This window comes from Pteropus alecto, unplaced genomic scaffold (assembly GCF_000325575.1).
Source record: "Pteropus alecto unplaced genomic scaffold, ASM32557v1 scaffold398, whole genome shotgun sequence".
Classification (NCBI taxonomy): domain Eukaryota; kingdom Metazoa; phylum Chordata; class Mammalia; order Chiroptera; family Pteropodidae; genus Pteropus; species Pteropus alecto.
The window spans coordinates 2,883,301-2,906,219 of NW_006442497.1; the positions used below are offsets into that span (position 1 = coordinate 2,883,301).

Below are 22,919 nucleotides of genomic sequence, written 5' to 3' on the forward strand. Positions count from 1 at the left end.
CTTTCAGGTGTCCTCAAAAGCACATCTGTTAAAGTATCTTTTTTTTTTTTTCTTTTTTTTTTTTGCATGCTCACTCAGTTTAACTTCCTCTCCTGATTTATCTAACCAGGAACAATAATTCAACTTTATTTTAAGAAGCACATACTTTATAATTTAGGTTTCCTTACATTCTTTCTGAAGAGAAAGAAAATCTAGTTTAGTTTTTTTTCTAAGAATTAAGATCAGAAATGCTATCACTGATATTTTGTAACTGTTTAACAAAGATTACACTGATTCCCAGTTTTTTAAAAAAGAATATTATTTATATCCAGAACATACATTTTAAAAACTAATAGATTTTATTTTTAGAGCAGTTTTAGGTTCACAGAAAAATTGGGCAGAAAGTAGGAATCTATTTTTTGAACAGAAATTCTTAAACCAATAAGCCTATATATAACCAAGTGCAAATTAGTACCCATCAAGTCCATGAGTGACATATTTTGCCTTAAATCACAATAATATAGGGAGGAGGCAAGAGAATTAAAATGTTAATGAAGCCACAATCAGAGACTGCAATATGCTGATCAGCCCTGCAGCCAGGCCAGGAGACACACCTGCAGGATAAAGGAAGATTTCTGTTGGATTACTAATAACCCATTCTCCACACCTGTGAAGGGGAACCAGGAATACAGGAAGATTTCTGTTGGATTACTAACAACCCATTCTCCACACCTGTGAAGGGGAACCAGGAACCAAGAGTCATTCCCTATGGCTAAAACCACGGGAGAACCTATGGATTAAAGGCTGGGAACTGCCTGCAGGCCTTTCACTCTAAGTATTCTTACCTTTTCACCTATATACTCTTCCCTTTCCTCTCTCTTTGTCTATATCAAAGGAAATGGGAACTAAAGAATGATATATAAACTGAATTCCCTGAATACTCAGGATCCCTCTCAGTGCCTTTACTCTGTCTCTCTCTCTCTCATTGTCTCTCACTGTCCCTCTCACTCTCTGTCTCTGAGAGGAGACCATACTCTCGTCTGTGTTACCCCTTTTCTAGTAAACTTTCCTTTTGACTCTAACTTTGGCGTGTGTGTTGAATTCTTTCTACACTCTTTGCCAAAGAACCTTCTTCTTCTTGGTGCAGGGTTTGGTCCTCCCACCAACTTGTGGAAATTTGCCCTGTCCTGCATCATCTTGGCTGTAAATTAAAGGTCGTATGCACCTTTATATTTTACTCAGCCATTTCCATACTGCATTTGCTGATTTCCTCAATACAGTGTCTCTGAAAATGTCTATATTACTTTTGGCATCTTTAAAGCATGATCTAGGAACTGCCCCAGACTGAGCTCATCTTTATTCTTGTTTAAGTACAACTAGTTGTGCAAAGGACACGATTGGTGCCCTTTACAATAGCAGGATTGATAGCCCCTTCGATTTCATTGGTGAGCTACTGAATGGTTTGGAAACCACTGCCAGGGTCTGATTAGAGGGTTTACCCTTTCTAAATTACCAAGCAGAATTTCTTTAACTGCTAAGTTTGCCTAAAATGGTTAGAGCATCTCTCAGTTCATCACGTTCAGGAAGGTTTCTGAGGTGGTCTCCATTCTGTGGGGGTGTCCCAGTCTTTTCTGTAGTATTTCTGGTTTTAGAAGTCTGGTTTTGGGTGACTGTGTCACGTATGGAGGTGTGCTGATCCAAATGGCCTACTTTGTGGCTCAAAAGGCCTGGAAAAATATATTCCAGGCCCGTGTTCTTATGAAGCTTCCCCCTCTTGTTCACAGCTGAGTTACAGTGGATGTGCGAATGCCTTGAAATTGGATACAAACTTCCTGTAAATGTGATTTTTCCGAAGAAAGGGTTTTTAAGTTTTGTCGAATTCTTGTGAAACTGATATATCCAAAAGGATAAGAGCCACTGGTCTGTCCTATTACCTTAATCTAACTTGGTACACCTGCTCCTTGTTTGTATTTCTAACAAGTAGAATGTGAATTGTTTTAACCAAGACCTGAAGCGTGACAATCCCTCACTGTCTGTGTGTCTCTCTTGCTCTTGTTCTTTTTGATTATACATTTTTTTCTAATTGGACAACCAGTTTCTGGGTACTCTTTTAAATCTTTCTTGTGAAATTTTAGTTACTCAATAATTTACCCTACAGTGGTGGTTATCTTTAAAAATGTCATGACTTTTTCTTTTCTTAACCTTTTAAAATGTGGACGGTATAAAACATACAAAAGTACACATATATATATGGAATTTAAAGAAAAATTTAAAGCATTTAAGAAGTAGCCAGGTAAGCACACCCAGTTCCAGAATTAGAATATTGTCGGCATCCTATTATCCAAATTCCCTAAAATATCTCCTAGAAATTACTACTCTTTAACATTGTGATAACCTTTTCCTTGCATATCTTTATATATTTTCTGTGTATATATATATTATTTAGTTTTGCCTTTTTGAACTTTGTATAAACAGAATCAAACTAAATTATTTTTACCTTCTTTAGCTTAATATTATATTTGCAATATTCATTCACATTGCTGCATGTAGCTATAGTGCATCCATTTCCATTGTTTTGTAGTGCTCTTTTGTATGAATATACTACAATTAATTTATCCATTTCAGTGTCGATGGATATTGGATGGTTTTCTATAATAAGCTGTTAAGAATAATGTAATTATCTTTTTTTGGATATATGTGTTGTAAATATCCTCTTCAACATCAGTTCTCTTATAATTTTCTTATGAGCCTTTTATAAAAAACTTTTCGACATTTTAAGCATACATAAAAATAGAGACAAAATATAATAAACTCCCACATTCCAGTTACCTATCTTCAGCAATTGTATAATGTTTTTTGATGAACAGAAGTTTATTAATTTCTTTCTTTAGAATAAGTATTATTTATGTCTTTTTAAAGAAAATTTCCCTTGGGGTCTTGAAGGTATTCTATATTTTCTTTTGAAAAATTTAGTTTTATCTTTTACATTTAGACCTTTAATCTACTTGAAATTGATTTGTGTATGATATGAATAAAGATCCAGCATCATTTATCAAGTAGTCACTCCTTCCCTTCCTATCTACAGCACCACCTTTGTCAACAATGACAAAAATGTTTCTGAGTTCATTATTCTACTCCAATTGTTCAGTTTGATACCAAGCTGTTTTCTTCATAAACAAGTTTTTGCTCTTGGTGTCTGGCTTGATTGTGCATAGTAGTCATAATATGGCTTGCCAGATTGCAATCTTCTCATTTCGTTGAGACTTACTTTATTGTCCTGTGGTCCATTTTTGAAAAGGTTCTATATGTTCTTGTATTATGCAAGGTTGGGTGCTGTGTTCTATAAATGTCCACTTGATCAAGTTTGTTTATTGTGTTGTTCAAATCTATAGTCTTTTTTTCTGTTTCTGTTTCTTTTTTTTTTTATTTTGTTAAAAATCTATATTCTTACTGATTTTTCATCTGCTTGTTCTATCAATTACTGAGAGAGGTATATGAATATTTCACAGTATGAGTGTGGACTTGACTGCTTCTCCATGTAGTTCTGTTGATTTTTATTTCATGTGTTTTGAGATTATGTTATAAGGTTCATATAAATTTAAAATTATTATATCTTTCTATTAATTGAGCATTTCATCAATATGAACTGAACCTCCTTATCTCTAGAAATGCTGCTTGCCTTCAATTTTTTGTTTCTGCAAATAGCAGAGTGACAAATACTTGCTAGATAATCATGTGTGTATATATATGTGTATATATGTATACGTACTAGTTTTTTATTGTGGTAAATATATATAACAAAAACTTTACCATCTTGACCATTTTAAGTGCACAATTCAGCCCCATTAAGTACAGTCACATTGTTGTGCAATCATCACCACTATCTATTTCCAGAACTTTTCAATTCTCTCAAAGGGAAGCTATCATTAAACAATAATTCTCCATTCCTTCCTCTAGGGGGAATTCCCTCTCTTACCTCTTCTGGGTACCTCTTATCAGTGGAATCATACAATATTTGCTCTTTTGTGCCTGGCTTCTTTTACTTAGCATAATGTTTTCAAGATTCATCCCTGCTGTAGCATGTAGCAGAATTTCATTCCTTTCTGTGGCTTAATAATAGTTCATTGTATGGATATACCACATTTTGTCATTCATCTGTCTATGAGCACTTGGGTTGTTTCCATCTTTCGGCTGTTGTGAACAGTGACAGTATGAAAACTGGTATAAAAGTGATCTCTTTGACTCCCTGCTTTCAATTCCTTTGGGTATGCACACACACACATTTTTTATTATTTATTTATTTAATTTTAATTTAATTTAATTTTTTTAAAGGTGAGGCAACCCTTGACTGACCTCACAGATTGAAAGAAACTTGTCAGCTTACAATCCCTTATTTTTTAAAAAATTTTTACACCTACAGCACCTGGGTTTTCCTAGGTGGTCTCCCATCCAAGTACTAACCAGGCCCGACCTTGCTTAGCTTCTGAGATCATACAGGATCGGGCTTGTTCAGGGTAGCATGGCTGTAGACTCACACATTTTTAATATAATATTTCTCAATTAAAAAATTTTCAACCCTCCTAAAAACTCATATATTACATGTTTCTCTTAAAAACCAATAAGCCAATACTTGATTTCAAGTGGAACATTTAGGTCATTTACATTTCATGGAATTATTGATATATTTTGTTTTATATATATCATCTAATTTTATGCTTTCAAATTGTCCTGCCTGTTCTGTGATGTTTTCCCCTATCCTTTATTACTTTCTTTTGGATTGGTTATTATTTGTTAAATCATTCCAACCCCTCCGTCAGCTGCTTGGAAGTTCTGTACTGTTTCACTTTCTTTTAGTGCTTAACTTGGAAATTACAGCATACATTCTTAATGTACCAAAATCAAAATTTAATTAATATTTTTACATTCATCTCAGAAAATACAAGAACCTTAGAATATTTTATTTTATTTTTAATAATTTTTATTTTCCACACATAGTCGACTTCCAATATTCTATTAGTTTCAGGTGTACAATATAGTGATTAGACATTTGTATCACTATGATGTGATCACCCCTAATAAATCTATTACCTATCTGACACCATACATAGTTATTACAATATTATTGACTATATTCTTTATACTATAGTATAATTATATCCCCATGACTATTTTGTAACTACCAATATGTACTTCTTGATCCCTTCCCCCTTTTTCACTGAGCCCCGCAACCCCTTTCCAATCTGGCAACCATCGAAATGTTCTCTGTATCTATGAGTTTGTTTCTGTTTTGTTTGTTCATTTCTTTGTTTTTTAGATTCCATATATAGTTGGAATCATATGGTATTTGTCTTTCTCTGTATAACTTATTTCACTTAGCATAATACTGTTTAGGTCCATCTATGTTGTTGCAAATGGCAATATTTCATTCCTTTTTTTATGGCTAAGTAACATTTTGTTGTATATATGCACAACCTCTTCTTTATCTATTCATCCATTGATGGACATCAGGTTGCCTCCATATCTTGACTATTGTAGAATATTTTAAATTATGCTATTCTTTTTCTAGACTGGGTGTTTTCATATTTAAAAAATCTTCATCATACCAATGTTTTATAGAATCCATTTTCATTTACATTTACTCATATCTTTACAACTTTCTGTATTCTTTATATCTTCTTGATATTATGAATTTCCATCTGGGACCATTTTCTTTTACCCTGAAGTATATAATTTAGAATTTCCATTATTGAGAGATTGCTGGTAGCAAAATAAATGTCTCTATTTTGCTTTCATTCTTGAAATACATTTGCACTGGTTCTAAGAGTTGTCATTTCATTGTGTTTTGCTTTCCATAGATGTTTCTACAACACCTGAGAAATCAACTCACTTTGTAAGCAATTTGGCTTTAGAAAAACCTAGTTATATGAAAAAGTGGACACATAGTAGAATAATTCCTGTTTGCTCATAACTCAACTTCAATAGTTATCAATTCATGGCCAATCTTGTTTTATCTATACTCTTACCCACTTTCCACCCTGTTTGATTTTGAAGCAAATCAAAGACAACATTATTTCGTAGGTAAATATTTCAATATGTAGGCAAACCTAAAATATAAAAGATTTCTCTTAATCATAATCATAATTCTAGTATTGCCTCTAAAAATTAACAACAATTTATTAATACCATAAAATACCCAGTGTTTAAATTTCCAATGGTCTCAGACAAGATTTTTTTATCTGTTTGAATAAGATGCTCATATTGCTAGTAGTTTTTACATTTGTTAATTTTTAAAATCTGTTTTTTCTTTTCCCTCTTTTTTACATTTCTAAGTTATTTGTTGAAGGAACAAAGTGTTTTTTCCTGTAGTACCTCCCACAGATTGCGTTCTCATATTGTCATTTAATACGTTCTGCGACTTCATTTAAGAACCTCTCTTTGTCTTGGATGTTCCGCGTTTCATCATGGTGTGCCTATGTGTAGGTTTCTCTTAAATTTTAAAACTTTTCTGCTAAGGAATCTCTGTGATTTTTTAATTTATGGATATGTGTCCTCCTCAGTTCTGAAATAATCTTATCCATCATATCCTTGATATTTCGTCTGTCCTATTTGTCGAGAACTCTGATTAGACATATATTAGCCCCTCTTACTGCTTCTTTCCTAACTTTTACCTCATATTTTCCATTTCCTTGTTCCCTTTGGTTGTATTCTGAGTAAGTATGAATGTTTTATCTTCTACTAGTTCTCTCCTAAACAGTGTCTAACCTGCTATCAAACCTATTCATTAAGTTTTAATTACTTGTCGTATTTTAAAATGTGTTATATTTGTTATATTTGGTTCTTTTTCAAATCTACTAGGTTACATGACATATGTTGGAAAGGCCTATCTCTTTATATTTCTTAAACAAACAGACCAAATTGCAACTCAGAACAGTATCCTACAAGGGGTTTGGAAATATTGAAACGGAAATTCCAAACAAGGAATTATTTATATCTGCTGCTTGGTGTGGCCACCTGTAGAACCCTCGGGCCATCTTCAAGAGGTCGCTAATAAATTCAGCTCTGCTTTATTCCCAGTCAACACGTACCTCAAAAAAGCCATGTTATCCTCATCACAACGGGAGTGTCCATCAGTACATCTATCTTGCCTGGAATTTGAGTCTTGATAAGTATGAGTTCTGAGACAAAGAAGAAAACTTTCCCTGAATCCAAGTTCTACTTTGCCAATCATTTTCTGCTAGATTTATTTTTACCTAGAACACACTTTGCTAAACTCTTTATATAAAATTATCTCATTTAATTTTCGCAACCAATCTGTGAGGTTATTATGCTATCTCCTTTTGCCATTTGTTTTTTCTCCCGTTTATGTATTTATGGAATCATCTATTTTATCAGTGTATATACTACTTTGGGTTATAATACAATCCTACATTATTTATTTTGTAGCCCAAATTATTCCGGCTTTGGCCAATGGTGACTCTTTCAGGTTGGCTACTATGTCCCTGTGCCATGCTCCCATCCTTTCATTTTTTAAAGCACTTCCTCACCGATATTCATAGCAGCATTATTCACAGTGGCTAGGACATGGAAGCAACTGAAGTGTCCTACGATAGATGACTGAATAAAGAAGCTGTGGTACATATATACAATGGAATAGTACTCAGCCATAAGAAGAGATGAAATACTGCCATTTGTGACAACATGGATGTACTGCGAGATAATCATGCTAAGCAAAATAAGCCAGACAGAAAAGGTTGAAAACCACATGATATCCCTTACGTGTGGGATATAAACCTAAAAGCAACAAATGAACAGGACAAACAGAGACTCACGGATATGGACAATAGACTAGTGGTTACCTCAGGGTGGGGTGGGGGGAGGAGGGAGGTAGACGGTATGAAAAGGGTCAAATATGTGATGACAGAAAGAAATTTAACTATGGGAGGTGAAATACAGTATGTATATTTTTGTTTGATAAAGAACAACATTAAGAAGCCCAATGTAAGACTCTTATCTTATACACAGTTGGAAAAAAAAAAAAAGGAAGAAAGAAAGAAAAAAAGAAAAAAAGAAAATAAAGTAAGCACTTCCTTACTTCTGGCTCTATGACATGCTCCAGATTTATCTTGTATTTTCTCTCAGAGTCCTAGTTAGTCAATTCCTCAAAGAGCCCTGGCTTCTTTGATTGGAGGATGGTATTTATAACTCAAGATCTGGGTGTTGGGAGAGCTACACGGTTTTTATAAGTATGGTTTTGGTTTGTTTATCTCATTTGGTAGATTATGATCGTTTTGAACACTGAATTTTACACTTAGTAGTAATGATTTTAGTGTTCAATGATAGTTTTGAACACTCTGAATTTTACACTTAGTAGTAATGATTTTAGTGTTAAAAAGTAATTTTACAAATTTCTCCTTCTATTGAATTCTTTCTGGAGATTAAATATCCAGGAAAAAAATTAATGGTGATAAGATTATGAATTTTTTTATGTTTCTAAATATTTGGAGGCTAAGCAATACCCATAATATAGTACCAGTACATACTATAGTCTCCAAGAACTTGTAAATGCACTCATTTCACTTCAATTTTTAGAATAAATAGAAAAGTATAAATTAAAAATATCTTCTTTCTGTCTCCTTCTTTCCAATTCCCACACACCTCCTTCCCAGGGCCCACATTGTTAGTTTTAGTTTCTTGTACACTCTTTTAGAGCTTCTTCATGAACAAACCAGCAAAATAAATGCATGCAAAAGAGAGAATATGAAACACACTGTTCTTAATCTTGCCTCTCTTTTTTTTGTATTTTAGAAATCTTTCTATATCAGTACAGAGAATTTTCTCATTTTTTTCCAGCTGTAAAATATTCCATTGTATAAATGTATTGTATTGTATTTAGCGAGTTACCTACTGATGAACATTTAGATTTTTCCACCTGTCTTTTACTAAAGCAAACAGTGAGGCAATGATTAACCTTCTACTCACATTATTTTGCCTGTGTGCAAGTATATTTGATTAATGAATTCTCAGAAATGGCACTCCTGGATCAAAGGATATATATATTTGTAATCTTGTTAAATATTACCATACTGCCCTCTATAGGAGTTGTATCCAATTTATATACCCACTAGCAACATAGGAGTGTGATTACCTTATTATGCTATTATACACAAAGGAGTGTGCTACTAAATATGTGAGTTAATGTGTCTAAAGCACTTAGATCAGTGAATGGGATATAGCAAGAGAGTGTTGATTACCTTTATTACCATTGTTCTTATTAGATTTTTGCCAGTCCAATTGGTGAAAAATGGTACCTTGGTGTTTTTTCATTTGATTTGTCTTATTATGAGTGAGGTTGAATCTCTTTTTTTATGTTTAAAAACACTTTTTCGTCCCTTCTTGTGATCTCTCTTTACATGTCTTTTGCCATTTGTCTATTGGCTTGATGACCTTCTTTTCTTTTCTCATTTCATAGGCACTCTAAATATTGGGGCGGGGGGGGGTTAGCCCTTTGTGATATGAATGGCAAATATCCATTGCCAATTTGTCATTTGTCTCGTCAGTATTTGCTTTTATGGATTCTAGATTTTGAGTCATAGAAAAGCTTTCATGGTTTCATTTTTACATTTAACTATTTTATTCTTTTGGAATGCATCCTGGCAGATGGCATATGGTTTGGAATGTTTTAAATTTTTGTTAATTTAATTGCTGTAAATTAGTACCTTGGTGATATTTTTATCTGCATTTATTTGACTCAGTGAAGTGGAACATTGTTCTGTATGTTTGTTTTCTGATTGAATTTCATCTCAGTTCTTTACCTACTTTTTCATACATTAATCTTTGGAATCTCAATATTATTTTTTTGCCAACCTGCAAGTGTTCTTTATGTAATATAGACAGTGTTTGTATATTTATTGCAGATATTTTTCTAGCCTATTTTTAAAATTTTAATTAGTTTCAAGTATACAGTACATTGGTTGAACATCTATATAGTTTGTAAAATGATCCCCGCAATTGCTCCCTTCCTCCCTTGACCCTCCACCTAGCCAACATATTAATGCTAACTGCATTCCCTATGCTGTGCTCCCCATCCCCGTGACCATCCATCAGCTACTAATTAGTACTTCCTTAACCCTTCACCCCATTCTCAGAGCTCCCCCAAACCCCCTCCCCTCTGTCATTGCCAAATTGTACACTAGATTTGTAAGTCTGCTTTTGATTGTTTTTTTTCTTTTCATTCCTTAAATTCTGCATATAAGTGAAATTATATAGTGTTTATCTTTCTCTGTCTGACTTAAATATCTCCTAGGTCCATCAAAGCAATATCTTTTTCCATCCCTTTCCTTTTCATATGTAGGAGTTTTGTTTTCTTATCCTTTCAGTCACTCTATCTTTTGGTTGGAGCACTTAATTCTTTTCCATTTGAGATACTTGTTGATAGGAATGCAGTTATTACTATTCTTTATTCCTGTTTTTGATACAGATTTTTCTTCTTAAAGAAGTCCCTCCAATATTTTCTGTAACATTGGCTTGGTGGTGATAAATTCCGTTAGCTTATTTTTGTCTGGGAAGCTCTTTATCTGTCCTTCAACTCTAAATGATAGCTTTGCTGGATAAATTATTCTTGGTTGTAGAACCTAGGTTTCATCTTGTTGAATATTTTTTGCCAAGACCTTCTGCATAGTTCTTTTGAGAAATTAGCTTCCAGTCTTATGGGTGTTCCCTTGTAAGAAACTATCTGTTTTTCACTTGCTGCTTTTAATAGCCTTTCTTTGTATTTAAACTTTGGCATTTTAATTATGATGTGTCTTGGTGTGGGCCTCTTTGAATCCCTGATTTTTGGAATTCTCTGAGCTTCCTGGGGTTGTATGTCCATTTACTTCACCGGGTTAGGGAAGTTTTCCATCATTATTTCTTCAAACAGCTGATCAAAATCTTGATTTTTTTTCAGTTACACCAATCAGATGGATATTTGGACCCTTAATAGTGTCTCATATTCTCCTTAAATTATTTTTATAATCTTGGTATCTTATCTCTTGCCATTCTGAATGCATGTCCTTGGCTTTCCCATCCTTTGGATAGGGCATTTGATTCTTTTCTTTATTCACTTTGTTTATTCCATTTAATATACTTCTCATCTCAGATAATGTGTTCTCCATTTCAGACTGGTTCCCTTTTATAATTCCTTTTCCATTTTTATGTTTTTTATCTCTTTGTTGGAGTTCTCTACACTTCCCAAAAGTTCATTGAGCATCTTTATAATCAGTGTTTTGAACTCTGCATCTGTTCGATTACTTGACTCCATTATATCTGGATCTCTGTTCTGTTCTCTCATATGGTTTCTGCTTCTTTGTCTTCCCATTTTGGCTGCCTTTCCATGTCTTTCCTATGTACTAAGCAAAGCTCCTAAGTCTCCCAGTCTTATTAGTGTGGATTTGTGAAGTAGGTGTCCTGTGGCATAGTCCTGAGAGGGGTTCAGCTGCAGACTAAATTTAGCCCAAGCCTCTACCCCTCCGGGACCATGTGTTAAGATTCAGCAAGCAATCCACAGATGCTGTGCCTATAGTTGCCTCAAAAGGCCACACCAGAAACCGAGGCCAGCTGCCTCCAGTGTCAGACTCAGCAAGAAGCACTTGACTCGCTGAGTATGTATATACATGGATGTGGCTTGGGTGGGGCTTGAGTTGGGGGCCGCGGGGTTTCAGGGAATCCTCTGGGCTGAGTGACCTCTGTTATCCAGTTTGATGACGTCACAGCTATGGTGGCGCTGTGTCCAGCACACTGGTACGGGGAAGGGCTCAACAGAAAACAATTTGTGTCCGGTGCACTGGGAAGGGGATGGCTCAACAGGGAATGATGGATATTGCTGGCACTTCTGTACCGAGCAAGTCTCACCTTGGCCCTCACTCCGACAATGTCTCTCTTTAAGTCCCTGTGATCAGCTGAATTGGCACTGGTGCTCAGAGTGAGCAGGTCCAACATTGCGAAAATCTGCTTACGGACGCGGCCCCTTTAAGAGGTGTCTGCAGCTGCCACTGCTGCAGCCTCCGTCTCACTCAGCTGCTTGAGAGCAGGCATCCCTGCATCCTCTCCCGGTTCTACCTTCTGCCGTTGCAGGGTGCTTTCTTGGATTTCTCCCTAGTTGTATGGCTTGTTCATCCCAGGTGATTTTTCCTTGCTGCTGCTCCTTGTTTCCATCACAACTTTGATTTGGTCGCCGGAGGGATGAATAGAGCTTCTATCATCTATGCCATTTTTTTCCTCTAGCCTATTTTTGTTGTTTTATATTTATTCTGTTCCACAAAGTTTTAGCTTTTTATACATTAAATATTCACCTCTATGTCTCGTTTTGGATAGTTCTTATTGCTATGTCTTTGAGTTCATTGATCTACAGTATCTTACAGAACCAAAAATGGCATCATTTATGTCGGGGACAAAATCGAGACAGTCAACGCAGGCACATAAAACAAACTTAACATCACAGCAATTTATGGCTATTCTCAGAAATCAGCAGAGGACACGAGCCAATCCCTAAAACACCAAGTCTGTTCATGCCATCTCTGGACTTCTTTGTTCCCCTGATTCGGCTATCCTGATCCAAATAAGAAAGAATACCAATAGGTAGCTAATTACTTGAAAAAGCCAAATAACTTTCTTACTTACACCATTAAACCCCTTAGTCTGTGACCAACTCAGAACTCATTGCTCCTGTAGCCTTGAGTTTCCCGAGAGTTACAGGTCGAAACCCTTGCAGCAAAGTCATCTTTATGCTTTGTTTTATCCAGTGTGCCAGTTTGGTTTGTGACTGTCTTATTTGGTGTTAGTTGCATATTGTGAAATGTTTATTTCAAATGCTGTCTTTTTTGTCTCTAGGAATTCCATTTGGTTATTTTTATATCTTCGTTTCTCTCCTTTTTACCTTATGATAATTTCTGTAATAGCTGTTTTAAAGTCTTTGTCTACCGATTCCATCATCTCTGTCATATCTGATCTGTTTCTACTGACTATATTTTCTTTGGGTTATGGGTCACACTTTCCTGCTTCTCTGCATTGCTAGTAATTTTTTATCAGGTGCCAGCTCTTGTGAATTTTATATTGCTGAGTGCTTGATTTTCTTGTATTCCTTTAAATCAAACTTTATTCTGTCAGATAGTTAATTTACTTATGGATCACCCTGATCTTTTTGAGACTTGTTTTTAAGCATTTTTGGGACAGATCTAGAGTAGCTTGTACTCAAGGCTAATTTAGTCCCACTAGTGTAGGAGACTTTCCTGGGGTCTTTGCTGAATGCCGCATGTATTTAATGAGGTGTCTCCACTCTGACTGATGGGCACTTGAAGAATTTCCAGCTCTGCATGAGTCCAGGGAATTTTTGACTGACAGATCCACAAGGAATTTCTCTCTCTCTCTTTCTCTCTCCCTCTCTCTTTGATATTTACTGGGTGAATTTATATGTGTGGTCACTTAATAATTGTTCTCTTTCTGTTGTTTGCCCAGACTCATGGAATTTCACCCTTGGTCAGATTGGTATTCAGTCCAACACTCCAGGAGACCTCCCTGCAGATTTCTGGAGCTCTTTCTCTGTGTAGATCCCTCCTGTCTGGTGTTCTGCCCCCTAATTCTGCCTTGGGCTCCCTGAACTCTGATCTCTGTCTGTTTCTCCAATTCAGTGAAGCTCTGTTTGAGATTCCTCTCCTTGTGTTGCAGTCCAGAAATTTAACTCTAGGTAAAATGCCTGGGCAGTTATAGAGTTTAATATAGGAAAGAGGTGTGAGAACTACATAAATTGACTAAATATTAAACCAGCTTGTATTCAGAGCCTACTTCATGCTCCTAGACATGGGAACCTGACTGATCAGCATATGGCCAGACCGCAGGGAATCTACAGGAAGATTTCTGCTGAGATGACTAAGAACTACCTCCCCATGCCTTAAATGTTGCATACCCACACCTGGAAAGGAAAACAGATTTAAACTGAATTCCTCCGACACTCAGGGTTTCTCTTGTTTTCTGTCATTGAGAGGAGATCGCGTGTCTGTCTGTGGAGCATTATTTGTTAACTAATAAACTTTTCTTTTCTCTCTAACTCTGGTGCATGCTTGAATTTCAGTGTGCAATGAAGGACACTCCCCATCCCACCCCCACCCCTGCCCGCCTCTCTGTCTCTCTCTCTTCAGAACTTGAGTCTCCACTTGAAGACTCAAGTGGAGGTAGTACAGGAATGTACGGTAGTGCAAGACCCCATCTTGCACCAGGTTCATCTCATTTGTTTCTCTTCACATTCCTGTACTACCTGTTTTTCAAAATTTGAGAAGTTTTAAGCCATTATTTCTTAAATTTTTTTTCACTACACTCTTTTCCTGTCCTCCTTGGATTCTGATGACATGAATGTTTGACCTTTTGGTATTGTCCTTCATGTCCTTGAAGCTCCGTTCACTTTTTTCGATCTTTTTTACTCTGTGTTGTCCATATTGCTTATTTTCTGTTATCCGTATTCAAGTTCATTGAGTCTTTCCTTTGCCATCTCCATTATGTGGTTGAGATCAGTCAGTGAATTAAAATTTTATTTTACTTATTCTATTTTTCAGTTCTAAATATTTTCCTTTAGGTTTTTTTTTTTTAAATATTTTTATCTATTTCCTGAGACTTTCTATCTTTTCATTCATTTCGAGTGTTTGCTCTTACTTGTTGGAGTATTTTATAGTCATTCCTTTGAAACCTTTGTCAAATAATCTCAATATCTGTGTTCTTTTTCCATTGGCATCTATTGCCTCTTCTTGTGAGTTGAAATTTTCATGGATCTTAATATTATGAGTAATTTTGGATTACATTCTGAATATTTTGAATAATACGGCATGAGATTCAATCTTGTTAGAGAATGCTAATATTTTTGTTTCATCAGGTAGTTGAGCTGTTTGAGTTCAAGTCACAAATTTCTATCAATCTTTTGTGGTTGTGGTTTTAATGTCAATTTTGTTTTCCAGGCCTTTGCAATATTAATTGGATCTGTTTCATGTGTGTGCCACCCAGTAGCAAGTCTGGAACCTGGGTGGTGGCTTGTCTCTTAATTTCTTTCTCAAAACTTTGGTAGTCTGTTTGTGACATGATCTTTGTATGTGCAGTTCAAGAGTGAGCCCAGGACTTTCTAAACAACAGGGGACTCCTTTTCTGTGCTCCTCCATCTTGGAAATTTCCCCAGTGCTTCCCAGTTCCCTGGCACTCTACCACATTCCTGATGTACCTCACAATTTCCCACCTTCGGTAGTGGAGTTAGATAACTTACCACATAATTTTCTTCTCTCTAAGCCCTTCGGTATCTCTTGGAACCCATGATACCCAATATAGCTTTTTGTTAAGTTCCACAACCCTGTTAATCTATTAGACAGAGATTTATTTCTAATTGGAATGTTAATATTTATCAACATAAGAGACATCCAAATCTGTAAGGAATTTTTAAAATGGTTTATTTGAATGGAACTGATGACATATTCTGGGGAGCAAGATCTCAAACCCTCCCAAGAATAACAGTTTTTCAGCTTCTTTTCTGTATTTGAAATAAAGAAGCAGAGATCTGTAGGAATATGGATAATGGCTATTGTTAGGTGTGATTGAAGTTAGGGTGTGAGTGATTAAAGTATTGGGTAAGAGCAAAGGGAGGTGGGAGAGGATGAGAGAGAAAGCATGTTACTTGGTGGGGAGAAGAATCAAGAGTTCTCTTTTGGGAGGGCAGTTAGATATATGAGCCTGGAATTCTTGGAACAGGTCAAGGTTGAAGACATGGACTTGAGAGTTATCAGAATACTAGATGAAGTTGTCTAGGGTTTGGAGCTACAGTAGAGAATTTGGTCCAGATATCTCTAGGGTGTCCCAACCTTTATAAATTGAGAGGAAGGAGCGAGGTAAGAAAAGAACCAAGAGCAGAAACATCCACTGAGGAAGGAGGGAAACAAAAGTGTGATGTCATCGCAGCCAAGAGGAGAAAGTGTTTCAAGAGGGAGACACGATTATTTGTGTCAAATGCTGTTGCAAAGCCAACTAAGTTATAGAGAAATGACATTTGGATTTGTCAATATAGAGGTCATTGTTTAATCCACTGATAAGTGCTATTTCAGAGAAGTGGAGGTGGTGAAAGCCTGATTAGGCTGAGCAGAAAAATGTGAGGCAAGAAAGTAGAGACGATATGAGGAAGCTGCTGGAAAGGGGTGTGGTCAATATTTTATACTCTTTTAGGGTATCAAATATTAAGTGTGTGTGTGTGTGAAAGTGAGAGCGAGAGAGAGAGAGAGAGAGAGAGAAGCTGAGCAGTTACAGCTGAGAATTAAAGACATCATCAGCCACAGATGAAAAGCACCACTACAAACCCCAAATAGAATGAAAAAAAAGTCACAACACACCTCTTCCTATAGCAGTGAAACAGGTGGAAACCAAAGTAGTTAGAAAAAGTAAAAAAACTCAATACTTCCAAAGAGACATCAATAATACAGACAATGTTTCTCCAGATGAGACCTTGGTGCCAGGAGATAATAAATGAGAGCTGTTGAAAGAAAATAACTTCTGAGCTAGAATAAAGGAAGAATTTCTACAAATCAATAAGAAAAAACAGGTGACCCAACATAGAAATTAACAAAAGACTTAAATGGACACTTCACCAGGAGATATCCAAATGTCAATAAGGATATGGAAAGGAATGTATTTGCTGACCATGTTTTGTCACTTCTGTATTACTTCAACACGTCTAAGGTACCTGGAGGCAGCTGCAGCCAGGTGAGTGAGTAGATTGAGATTCACAGTGGCTCTTGAGTGCTCTTGAGAACCAGCCACTTTGCTTCTACCAACTGAAAGAGTTAGTGGGGGCTTTATAGAGGCTGTTGAGAACTATAACAGCTTCCAGGTCACCTCTTGAAAACTACCCACTTTGGCGCTACAACCTGAGGCATTTGGTGGTGGCTTCCATGATTTCCATTTTCCTAACTCTTTCAACAGGTATATAACTCCTGACTCTTTTCTATCTGGAATGAATTCTGTTCTCTTCACTGAACTTTGAGTCACAGAGTGCTCGTTTTCATTGGTAATCAGAAAACGCAAACTCAAATTATAAACTAACACAATCTAAAGTTAGTCAGTGTCCCTAGTCTCCTCCCAAACAGGAAAAGGTTCTTAGAACAACTTGCAATTTTGTCGAGAGTTTTAGATTTCATCTTTATTTTAAACGTAGACATTTATCATTAGTAGTTAATACAATGTAATGTATTCGGTAAAGGTAATTTAATAATATTGAAATTTAATAGGATTTAAGTATAATTAATTTAATACAATTAATTTAATAATTAATTAGCAACATATCTTTTGATTATTGTAATTATTTCTTTCACTTCCCATTTCTTCCTCCTGAGTTCCTGTTTCTTCTTGTTGAAGTACATCTTCTAATAGCTCTTTCAGTGAGGCTCTGTGGCTGGTAATTGTTTTAGTCATTGCATAACTAAATATTTTCCATGAAACTTCTGGTAGGAACACAGTGACATTTTGTCAATCAATAAGCATGATTCTGAATGTTCTTATTTCTCCTGGTGGAAACTCTATATTCCACAGAGAGACTTACCCTTCCCCCCACACTTACAAATTATGTTTTCAGTGAAACTAGCAGACTTATAAAAGTATGCATAATTGTTTGCTCAAAGCATTTGATACCAGCAGAGCTGTGTAGGAGACTGCACAGAGTGGGATTGGGGGCAGTATGGAAGAAAGAAGGCAGAGGGGGCCTATTGGTAACAGAACTCAGTAATCACCAGAAAAAAAATATGCATTTGAAATGTGAAGGGATCACATTGTATGGCTAGGTCTGTACCTTTGGCAGGGGCCCATAAAAGAAGCAGAGAAGCATAGAGCTCAGAGTAGAAGCCTATTTGAATGCTCCTTATAAGTATAAAAAACACCATATTTTCAGGAACCAGTCCTTAGAAACAGAGGAGACAATACTGCAGTCGCACACCTGGAAGACTTCTTGTTTCTCTCCATCTGCATCCATTCAGAGACACGTGCAGAAAAGAACACAAATGCTCTATATAAAAAGAAATCTCACCAGAAATATATTGATAGGGAGCAGAAAAAAATTGTATCCTAATATTTCCATATGAGTATTAAAATACTTAATGATGCAACCACAAATATGAAGGAATGACACAAAGTAGAAACACAATAACTCAGGGATGAGATGGGCAGACAACAGGAGGTAATTACTACTCAACAAAAAGTGGTAAGAAGGAACTAGCATTATCTGGGAAAAGAATAAAAGGATAAAGAAAAAACCACTGAAGAGACAAAGACAAAATTAAAAAGAACACCAGGGGAAATAGATATAGAAAGCACAGTAAGAATATAAAGGCTAGAAATCTAAAAGCAGACAAAATATAACACAAATCGAGATAAAGATGAAAGGTTTAAAGAGCGACAATAATGGGTATCGATGACTGGCAGTGAAGAGCTAACAGACACCTAACTGGAGTTCGTAAAGAAGAAACAAAGGGCTAGAACAACGGAACAGAAGACATTTTAAAATATGTGTAATGGAAAGACACTCTTTTGAAGTAAAAATCCACATATTGCAAGGATAAATCATATGCCAGTGAAAGTTGACCTAGAATTGTCAACTCAGAGATATTGCCCTAAAGTTATTGCATTTTAAAGGTGAATAAATAATCCTTTGGACAGAGAGCAAAACAAATCAGGTCACTTATAAGGAAAAAGTGAGTCTGGGCTCAAACTTATTCACAGCAACAACTAATGCCAGATAGTAGTGGGTCTACCCCTTCAAAATATTCAAGGAAAAAGTGAGCCAGTCCATGACTTTTTTTTCTTCCTTTTTTACTGTTAAAATACATGTAGTGTAACATTTACTATTTTAACCATTTTGAAGTGTACAGTTTAATGGTATTAAATATATTCACATTGTTGTGCAGCCATTACTACCATGTATCCTATAACTCTTTTCATCTTGTAAACTAAAACTGTCTATCTGTTAAACAAGAATTCCATATTCTCCCCTCCCCCAGCCTCTGGCAACCACCATTTCTATCTTTATGATTTGACTAAATATTTCATATAAGTGGCATCAGACAGTATTTGTCTTTTCATGACTGGCTTATTTCATTAGCATAATATCCTCAAGGTTCATCTATGTTGTAGCATATTGTAGAATTTGCATATTGTAGCATATTGTAGGATGTGTAATAGCCTATTATATGTATATACTGCACTTTGCTTATCTATTCATCTGCAGATGGGCCTTGGGTTGCTTCCACATTTTTGCTATTATGAATAATGCTGCTATGAATATTGGTGTACAAATATCTCTTCAAGACTCTGCTTTCAATTCTTCTGGGTATATACCCAGAATTGGGATTGCTGAGTCATATGGTAGTTCTATTTTCAATTTTTTGTGAATACTCCATACTGTTTTCCACAGTGACTGTACCATTTCACATTCCCGCCAAAGTGCAGAGTTCCAATTTCCCCACAACCTTGACAACACCTGTTTTTTGTGTTTTTGATAGCAACCATCTTAATGGGTGTGAGGTGGTATCTCATTGTAGTTTTGATTTGAATTTCCCTAATGATTAGTGATGTTGAGCATCTTTTCATGTGCTTATTGGCCACTTATGTACCTTCTTTGGAGAAATATTTTTTGAATTCCTTTGCTCGTATTTGAATCAGGTCATTTTTGTTTGTTTGGTTGGTTGTTGGTTGGTTTTCAGTTGTTGAGTTCTCTATATATTCTGGATATTAACCATTTATCAGATACGTGATTTGAAAATATTTTCTCTCATTCTGTGGATAGTGTCTACACTGTGTCCATGGATAGTGTCTTTTGATGTACAAAATTAAAAAATTTTCATGAAATTCAATTTATCTATTTTTTTTTGATACCTGTGCTTTTGGTGTTGTATCTAAGAAATTATTGCTAAATCTAATGACATGAACTTTTGTCTTCTTTTCTTCTAAGATTTTTATTGTTTAAGTCTTGCATTTAGGTCCTTGATCCATTTTGAGTTAATTTTTGTGTATAGTATTCGATGAGTCCAACTTTATTCTTTTGGATGCGGATATCCAGTTTCCCCAGCTAAATTTGTTGAAAAGACTGTCCTTTCCCCATTGAATGGTCATGGCAGCCTTTTCAAAAGTCATCTGACCATATATGCAAGGGTTTATTTCTGGGCTCTCTATTCCACTGATTGATATGCCAAAACCATGCTGCTTTGATTACTGTAGCTTTTAATAAGTTTTGAAATCAGGTAATGTGAGTCCTTCAGTTTTGTTCTTTTTTGAGATTGTTTTAGCTATTCAATGACCCTTTGGATTCCATACAAATTCTCAGTATGGGTTTTTCTATTTCTGCAAAACATGTCATTTGGAATTTAATAGAGATTGTATTGAGTCTGTAGGTTGCTTTTGGTAGCATTGAAATTTTAACGATATTAAGTTTTCCAATCCATGAACATGGGATGTGTTTCCATTTATTTATGTCTTCTTTAATTTCTTTCAGCAATATTTTGTAGTTTTCATCGTACAAGTCTAACTTCTGTGGCTAAGTTCATTCCTAAGTATTTTATTCTTTTTGATGCTATTGTAAATGAAATTGTTTTTTTAATTTTCTTTTCAACTTGTTCACTATGTATAGAAATGCAACTGATTTTTGTGTATTAGATCTAACAGCTTTTTTGTGGAGTCTAGGATTTTCTACATATAAAATTATATACATATAAAATTATATTATCTGCAAACAGAGATAATTTTATTCCTCATTTCCAATTTGGCCTTTTATTGCTCTTGTTATAACTTCCAAAACTATCTTGAATAGAAGTGGTGAAAGCAGGCATCCTTGCTTTATTCCTTATCTTAGAGGAAAAGCTTTCAGTCTTTCACTGTTGAAAAGGATGTTTTGTGCAGGTTTTTCACATATGACTTTAATTATGTAGAGGCAGTGTCCTTCTATTTCCATTGCGAGTGTTTTTTAATTGAGATTTTTAAAAATTGAGATATGTCAATTATATATAACATTCTATTAGTTTCAGGTATACAACGTAATGATTTTATATTCGTATATATTGTGAAATTATACTGCTAAACAATAGAGGTAACCACAATAAGTTTAGTTAATATCCATCACCACGCACAGTTCCAAATTTTTTCTTGTGATGAGAACTTTTAAGATCTACTCTCTTAGCAACTTTCAAGTACATAATGCAGTATTATTAACTATAGTCACCGTGCTGTACATTGCATCCCTAGGACTTATTTATTTTATAACTGGAAGTTTGTGTCTTTTGACCATCTTCATCCATTTTAATCACCTCCTCCCGGACCCCAACCCCACCCCAGCTTTTGGCAACCACCAATCTATTCTATGTATCTATGAGTCCAGGGTTTTGTTGTTTTGTTTTTGTTTATGATTTTTTAGATTCCACATATGAGATCATACAATATTTGCCTTTATCTGTCTGACTTATTTTACTTCAGTGCCCTCAAGGTCTACCCATTAGTCGCGTATGGCAAGATCTCCTTCTTATGGCTGAATAATATTTCACTGTATATGTATATCGCATTTTCTTTATCTTTTCATCAATCGATGGACAGTTAGGTTGCTTCCATGCCTTGACTATTGTAAATAATGCTGTCATGAAAATGGGCGTACAGATATCTTTTCAAGTTAGTGTTTCCCTGTATCAGATGTATGACCTACAAATATTTTCGCCCATTCGCTAGGCTTCCTTTTCATTTTGTTGATGGTTTCCTTTGCTGTGAAAAAGCTTGTTAGTTTGATATAGTCCTACTTGTTTATTTTTCCTTTTGTTGTCTTTGCTTTCAGTGTCAAATCCAAAACATTTTCTCTAAGATTAATGTCAAGGAGCTTACTGGCTATGTTTCTTCCAAAAGTTTTGTGGTTTCAGGTCCTATGCTCAAGTCTTTAATCCAGTTTGAATGATTTTTGTGCATGGTATAAGATAGTGGCCCAGTTTCATTCTTTTGCATGTGATGATTCAGTTTTTCCAACATTATTTTGAAAGGCCGTCCTTTTCCCATTGTATATTTTTGGCTCTTTTGTTGTAAATTAATTGACTGTATATACATAGATTCATTTCTGAGCTCTCTATTCTGTTCCATTGATCTATATGTCTTTTTTAAATGCCAATACCATACTGTTTTGATTACTATAGCTTTGTAATATAGTTTGAAACTAGAAATTGCTGTGTCTCCAGTTTCGTTATTCTTTCTCAAGATTGCTTTGCCTATTCAGGGCCTCTCATGGTCCCATACAAATTTTAGGATTGTTTCTTCTATTTCTGTGAAAAATGCCATTGGAATTTTGACAGGAATTGCATTGAATCTGTACATTGCTCTGGGTAGTACCAGAATTTTAACAATGTTAATTCTTCCAATCCGTGAGCATGGAATATCGTTCCATTTATTTGTCTCTTCTTTAGCTTCTTTCATCAGCATCTTATAGTTTGGAGTGTACAGGCCTTTCACCTCCTTGGTAAATTTATGCCTAAATATTTTATTCTTTTTGAGGTAATTGTGATTCGGATTGCTTTCTTAATTTCTCTTTCTAATAGCTTGTTATTAGTGTATGAAAATCTAACTGATTTTTGTATATAGATTTCATATTCTAAAACTTTACTGAATTCAAAAATGGTGTCCATGACCCCTTCCTATCTCTGGAAAGGATTATAGTCAGCCACAAATATATGTTTATTTTTTTATTTTTATTTTATTTTTATTTTTACTTCTATTTATTTTTTTATTTTTTTAATTTTTACTATGGTGACATTGGTTAACGAAATCCAGTAAGTTTCAGGTGTAAAACTCAACAGTAAGGTGTATGAGTTCTTTGTATATTTTGAATATTAGGCCCTTATGGGAGGTGTTGCTTGTAAATATATTTTCCCAAT

The 22,919-nt window shown here is 35.3% G+C and overlaps 1 pseudogene; it reads right to left on the reverse strand.

Annotated features, from left to right (window-relative positions):
• Positions 1-4,390: 4,390 nt before the first annotated feature.
• On the reverse strand, positions 4,391-4,510 carry LOC112471485 (annotated as a pseudogene).
• Between the last annotated feature and the right edge of the window lie 18,409 nt (positions 4,511-22,919).